Raw genomic sequence first — 7,945 nt, 5'->3', positions numbered from 1 at the left:
CCTAGGAGGCCCCTATGCTCATTGATGTGGCCAGATGAAGTTGAAAGCAAACCTGACAATGGTTCCCAAAGCTCTCAATCATCATATATGCCTCCCAAATATCTCAATTTTCCAATTTTATCAAGATAAACCAAAGGGCTTGAGGATTGTTCCCCAAGGAAACCCTAATTCAATTGTGCATTGACTGTGCCTTACTCATGAAGCAACCTCAACCCATGATCAAATAAAATCAAGGGAAAATCTTTCATTCATAGTTTTATGCATATTTGAGTTCATTTGATTGTCCTCAATCATTAATTCATCAAGGTTTGGAGTTTGGACTTGAGAAGTTGATCAGTCAATTCATCTAACTATTTTGAAATCCACTGAGACCTAACTTTTGATTTGTTTGTCAAATGAAGATGACGCCAAGAACAAAAATGTTCTTAATAACTATATTAACAACTTTCATGTTCACCAAAAATTGATTTGAAGCTTGGAAGGTCATCATCCATTTCAATACATTATAGGTCATTTTGACTGAAACCCTAATTTTGGGTCAACTTCCCAAGGACCTAACTCCTTCATTTTTTACGATTTTGAGGTGGGATCAAGTTCATTGGAAATTTTAAGATGTATAATTAAATTTTTATGTTGGACAAAATTTCATAATCCTAAAATAAACACATGTGATAATACAAAACATTATAGGTCACTTTGGACCAAAGTCATTGAAATGTGAAAAAGTCCAACTTCAAGTGCCCATAACTTTCTCATAAAAAATCCAAATGATGCAAAATTTAAGTCCAAATTGATTGTATTGAAAACATCTATAACTTTTATGTTGAAAAGTTTGTCATTTGAGGCTTGCATCACTAAAACAGAAGGGCTTGAAGTTGGTCCATTTTGGCAAAGTTCTCATACACATGTTTTGCACCTTGAACTTCATGATCAGTTTTCAATAATTTCCCAACTCCAAATGGATTTTTGTCCAACATAACATTTGTTCCTCATGTCAAGACCTTTCCAACCATTACCCACATGGCTATGTTTCAATTTGGCAATAGGCATTTTCAAAGAGGAGAAGATTTGTGTTCATTTATGCATAACATGTTGAAACTCCATGCACAAGCCAATACAATCAAATCTGCACGTCCAATTTCATTTGGCTGATGTTTAGCTTGCATTTGGGCCTCCCATGCACCTGTACAAGCCCATGCATGGAGGACCCAACTCCACATGCACACGAGTTTTCCATTGCTTGCATCATCTCTTGCTATAAATACACATGCCTGGCTTCATTCAAAACCAACCTGAAGGCGCCTGAATTACTGCAGAAGTAAAATCCCAACCTCCATTAAAAGGAATTTTGCTTTTCTCTTTCAATTTTCAAGTTCAATTTTCAACTTCATTGGTTGATAATTGAGCTTCAATTCCTAAACCGTGCTTCCTTGCCGTCTCAAGACCGAGCTGCATCAAAGAATTGAAGGAGATCTTGCCATTGAAAGCTGCACTTCAAAGGTTGTTGTTCAAACTTTTTTGATTCGAAACTCCTTGGATATTGCTCATTTCTTGTGTTTGTTGGTACCTCTGAAGTCCTCATGTGAGAGGCAATTGATCATGTGGTTTTTTTTTTTCTAATTTCCATTTTATTTTCTTTAATTCCATTTTATTTCAAAAATTCATAACTTCTTCATTTTTAATCCAAAAAATATGGGACCAATTGCAATATTTCCCTTTTAAATTCTAGTTTCTGAAAATAATTTTTAATATTTTCTATGAGTCGATTTAATATTTTTTGTGAATTTTCTCTTTTCTGGTTATTTTTAATTCATTTAAAATAGTTTCCAATATACAAAAATGCCAAAAATATTTTCTTAACATCTTTGAATGATGATGAATCTATGAAAAATATTCTCATCAATTTCTTAATTGATTTGAGATTTATTTGAGATTTTAGTTCAATTATGTTATTTTTCTTCATTTTTAATTGTTTAAAATTAGTTTCTGTTTTCTAAAAATGATGAAATTTTTTGTCAAACCTTGTTTGACCTTGTTGAACTTGTGATGATCCATTTGGACTTTTCCAAGTTGATTTGAAACGGATTTGAAGTTTGACCTTTATTTGTTTATTTTAATTCAAGTATTATTTTAATTCCAAAAAATACCAAAAATAATTTTATTGTTTCTTGATTTCTAAGCTTCATCTCACTTTTGTTTACCATTGATTGATGTTGATTCCATTCATTGTTGGTCAATGTATTTTGCTTATGTTATTTGAATTCCATTTATGTACATTCCATTCTTCTTCTTCTTCTTCTTCTTCTTCTTTTTTCTTTTTGATCAATGAGTTAAAGATTGGTAGTTGGCCTTGAAATATGAGGAGTTTAATCTTCTTTGATTCAAATTAAATTCATCTTGATCAAAGATCAAGTGAATTGCTTTGCATTAAGGATAGGTTGCTTCTTGGTCAAGCAAAAAACCTAAATCAATACAAGATCATTCTTCTTTTCTTTTGGCATGGCAAGTTGTAGGAGCTTGGCTTACTAGTCACGGTCTCTAACTTGTGTTTGTTGCCTATAGTTTTATTGACCGGCCTCATATAGGTGTGACTACTACATTAGTCCACTTACGATTGCTTAACATAGCGCTAAATTGCCTTATGGCACACTAACACTAACTACTAATGACTAACTTTTAATTTAAGCGTTTAATTATTGCAATTTACTTTAATGCAATTTAATTTCTTGCACATTAATTCATTAGCCTTTGCCCTTGGTCACTTGAGCTCATGTTTATGTTAATGCAATTTGCCTTTTTCTCACTTGAGCACATTATTGTGTATATACTATTGTGCTTGTTTTGTTTTGTTTTGTTTGTGTGAACCCAATGCAAATGGAGAAAGGACTTAGATTTTAGGACCTTACATATGCTAATGGAGTTTCAAGAGCAACTAGGCCTCATGCCTTTAGAATGCTAGAATTGTCAAAGAGCAACTAGGCCTCATGCCTTTAGAATGCTTAATCTTGAAGATAACATTGAAAGGACCCCTAATTCTAAACTCACTCTTGTCCATTATTTATTTTTATTGTGGAACTTTTTGATTTGTGTGTTCTTGTGTGCTAGGGATCCCAAACTTGAGCCAATTAGAAGAGCCATTGTCATGGACATCCAAGATTAGAGATACAAAAGCCAATTGGAAGATTCCTAGGAGCTTGATTGATTATTTGCTTGAGTGCTTGAGTTAATTGCTTATTGCTTGCTAAGTCCAAAGGAATGGAGCAACTTGGATCATCTTTATGATCTCAAGAAGGGAACTCCAATGTGGTATTATTTCTCTTCTTTCATCTTTGCATGTTTAGGACCTAGTCATTCTCTTCTTCTCTTCACTCTAACCCAAGCCAAACTTTTGTGCAAACATTAACGTTGTTTTCAAAAATTAGAAACCTAAGCACTATGTTTTTGATTTTCCAAACTCTTTTCATAACACTTATTTTGAATTGAATCTTAAGTCAACATTGACCTTATTTTGTGAATACTTTTCATTTGTAAATACAACTCACTCAATTGTTTTGTGGTTTCAATGGCCACTTTTGCCAAAGCTTTTCATAAACACTAGATATTAGGTTTGAGTTATCCTAGAGGTTGATATAATACTCACCTATATCCTTAGTGATGGACTGTAAGTCTTCCATGCTTATTATAGGGTTAACCCCTCACTAGCATGTTAAAGCTCTCCTCACATGGTGGATTTGTGGTTTTAGGTTGAGTTTTCTCCCTTTGATAACAAAAGACCTCAAGGCTTTTGACCAATCAATTCACCAATTTCTTTTGAGATTTTTACCCCGAACTACGAGGTTTTGATCCTATTCTTTTAAGATGGTACGTAGGCAATGGGTTTATCCAGTCAAACACAAAATTATAAATAATTTGTACATTCTCTTCTCATCTCCCCAATCATGTTTGCACAAATATTTTTCACAAATACCAACCTACCTTACAACATTGGTGAAAAGGGCTCCCTTAGAGTACTAAGGATATTTTGGGTGCTTAAAACCTTCCCATTGCATAACCAGCCCCCTTACCCAGATCTCTGACATTTTTATTAGTTTTTGATTTGATAAAACTTCTCGGTTTTTGTTCGCTTTCTAACCTTTCCTTTGGATAAATAGAAGTGTGGTGGCGACTCAAATTGTATGATTTACTTTTGATTTAGTCAATAAATATAAAGGTAACGAATACCCGCTACAGTTAGTATTACTTTTAACTTAGAAAATAAAATTAATTAGATTTAAAATTGTCTACATATATGACAATCAACAACAAAAATGAGTAATCAATAGTAATTAGTAGGAATATTCTTTTTTACCCATTAAAAAGGTTGGATATAAGCACCGATAATACAAAATTGATTCAAATCAAAGTCCACTTAAATATATTATTAAAAATAAAAAAATGACACGAGTTCTAATTTTGGATGTTAAATAGCTATAGAATTTTCATATGATTAAAAACTCAATTTAGATAGTTAGGATGAATATAACATTTAGATGAGCAATACGACAAAATTTGAAAGAGAATAATGTTATGAATGGTTATTTGCCATAATGAATTCATAATATTTCATTTAAAAGTAACTTATATGAATAAAAATGTACTCATGGTTGTTTTTATTGTCAGAAGCTATAAAGTTGTCTAATGCATATAACACTTGTGCTAGAAAGCTAAGCTTACAATTTTGAAGTATTTGACAATTCACTCTAATAGCTACACAAAATGGGTAACAAATCTTCACATACATGAAATCACTTAAAAAAAAAATTGTTTAACTTTGGTAAACAACGAGTTTATAGTATATTTTAGAGCAAAATTCCTTACAAATTCTTTGAATTTTTACATGAGTGAACATTAACACGTGCATCGTACTAGTATCTATGCTAATCTAAATTACAAATATGAATATTTAAATAATTTCCAAACAAACAAATTAAATAATCATCATGTTATAAATAATAATTTTTCAAGTGGGAATATGAACCATTTGTATTGATATACTTTATTTTTTAGTTTAGATCATTAAAATCATTTGTCAAATACTTGCTATACCAATTAGCTGCGTTAGTTGGTATACACTTGAGACTATAATTAAAATTGACATGATAAAGCCCCCAATTTCTAGAATAGCCTGCTTGAAATTCAAATGTATCAAAAGCTGCCCAGGTAAAGTAACCACGAACATTTACACCAACATCTATAGCTGCTTTGGTTGCGTTAATATGTGAAGTAATGTAAGCAACCCGATATTTGTCCTTCAATGGATTTGGGATTTTGAAAGAAGCAATACCATTTTCCGTTATGTAGATTTTTGGATTTTGGTAATTTTTCTTAATATAAAGTAAGAAGTCATATAATCCTTCATGGTAGACAAAGTTTAAACCGTATTGATCCATGTAACCAAGAGTTTTTCCTTCGATGTTAGAAACTTCTGACATAACTAAGGCATCAAAATTATCACCAAAAACTTTGGTTCTATTTGAATCATGTCTAGCAAAGTGAGAAGTATAATAATTGATCCCGATAAAGGTTGTGCTTCCATTTAACATTTTTTTATCCTTTTTTGTAAATGTGGGCAACCTGTTCCCCACTAGCTTTCTCATTATTTGTGGATAATCTCCATGGAAAATTGGCTCTAAACCCATCCCCAATAGAAACCCATTAGTCTTTTAGCAGCAGCCACATCCTCTGGATTAGAGCTGTAGGGAACATAACTTCCTTATGAAAGGGCAATTCCAATTTATCCCCCTTGTATTGCTTGACATTTTGTTTTGTATAAATTTGATGATGTAGCATGGGAAATGAGGAAATTATGAAGTATAATATGTGCTTCTGTGCAGATTCTACCTTTAGTTGGGCATGCCTCAACATACATATTATCAATATTATGCATGTATTGAAATACAACTGTGACCTCTCCCTTATTGATTGTAGTCCAATGTTTCACCCGATCTCCATATGTTTTGAATAAGAGTTTTTGTTGAAGAGCTAGTGGATAGTCAAAGTGCATGATAGTCACAAAAGGTTCAATACCATATTTTAGCAACTTGTTGATCAAATTATTATAGAAGTTGATACCTTCTTGATTGATACGTCCTTTTAAGGTTCCATTATGCATTTATTTATTCCAAGATATGGACATTCTATCAGAGTTTACTCCAAGCTTCTTTAAAAGTTGCACATCCTCCTTATATCGCTTATAATGTTCAATCTTTTGAAAACATATCGACATCTAAATACACACCTTTTTTATGCTCAATTATATGATCCCATATACCAAGTCCTCTTCCTCCTTCATGTTGGGCTCCTTCAATCTGAAGGGCAGAAGATCCAGCACCAAACAAAAAGCCATTTGGAAATGATCCTCGACTCAGAAAACTTGGTGAATTTATGAATTTTAAAATAGAGTCATATGTATTATTTGTAGCCCACTCTCCAATCTGCGAAGAAAGTTATTGATGAAACTCAAGTGTTTTCTTCAAGGGAAATAGAACTTGTGCATGAGTGGAAATGTTGGAAATCCAAACAAACGACAAGATTGCAAGAACAATTATAGAAATTCTCAAAGATGACATGATGTGTATTTTTTGCATCCAAAGATATTTTTTTTGGAGTTTGATAATAAATCACAATTATTTAGTAGAAAGAGGAAAATAAATTTAAACTAGATTTTTATGTGCATGACAACTTCTAAGATGATATTTGTTGTTTTTTAAAAGCAATTAAAAATGTTACAACAAAAATTTATCATTGTATTCTTTTTAGAGTTCTTTGACTCATATGAATACAAATATTATTATTTATAGACTTTCCAATTAGATAAAGTTGTCACTAATTTCATGATCATTGTGATATTTTCAATGTAATAAATTTATTGTAAGTGTCCAACCATTATTTTTTTGATGTTATATTTTCATTAATAACGACTTTGTACCACATGCATTAACACATTACCACATTTAAGAACACATAAAAAAATAATTTTGTCACTTTAAACATGCATAGTCAAAGTACATCCTTGCATAGGAAGAAAAATTAAATTTACAAGAAAATTAATTTATTTTTATCATTTTCTTGGCCTTTGTTACAAAATTTCCAATATATAGTTAAAATTCTCGTATATTATGAATTTATATTCGTAGATGTCATTTTTCTATTTTCATTGAATCGGGGTCTAGTTCCACAAACTTATTTGTTTTATTTTGCAATGTTTAACATCAGTACCTAATTTTATATATATATATATATATATACATATATATATATATATATATATATATATATATATATATATATATATATATATATATATATATATATATATATATATATATATATATATATATATATATATATATATATATAAACAAACAAATTGTTAACATATAAAATGAAACATTTTTATAAATCTACGTACATATATAAGAAACATATTGAAATTTTAAATTTAATATTTGAAAATAAATAAAAAATTAATTAATTTATATTATTTATTATTTATAAAATAATTAGTATTAAATATTATTCAAATGTAAGTAAATATTTTTATAGGAAAAACAATGACAAATAACTCATGAAAATTATTAATATATTTTCACTAGACCTCTTTGGATCCTAGACCGTTTATTTTAACCTAGGACCTAACAAGTGCTACAAAATTCAACTCATTAAATTCAGCGTGGTGGAATCCCTTTTCCAACTATTGTGACAAGTGTTTTCCTTAGTAGTGATAGACAAGTGACTAACACTTGATGATTTGTGGACTATGCTCAACTGATAATCATAATAATTTGAATACTCTTCATATTGAAAGAAGAGATAATGTGCATGTTATAAGGTATATTAAGGACCTTAACCTATATATAGAGTCATGGACAATTAGGGTTCCCATTATTTTGAAACGAGTTATCTT

At 30.6% G+C, this 7,945-nt stretch overlaps 1 pseudogene; it reads right to left on the bottom strand.

Moving 5' to 3' along the window:
* Positions 1-5,042: 5,042 nt before the first annotated feature.
* Positions 5,043-6,626, bottom strand: LOC127102374 (furostanol glycoside 26-O-beta-glucosidase-like; annotated as a pseudogene).
* Positions 6,627-7,945: the final 1,319 nt, after the last annotated feature.

Source organism: Lathyrus oleraceus, chromosome 7, assembly GCF_024323335.1.
Source record: "Lathyrus oleraceus cultivar Zhongwan6 chromosome 7, CAAS_Psat_ZW6_1.0, whole genome shotgun sequence".
In the NCBI taxonomy this organism is placed as follows: domain Eukaryota; kingdom Viridiplantae; phylum Streptophyta; class Magnoliopsida; order Fabales; family Fabaceae; genus Lathyrus; species Lathyrus oleraceus.
This window is presented reverse-complemented; position numbering and strand designations above follow the sequence as displayed.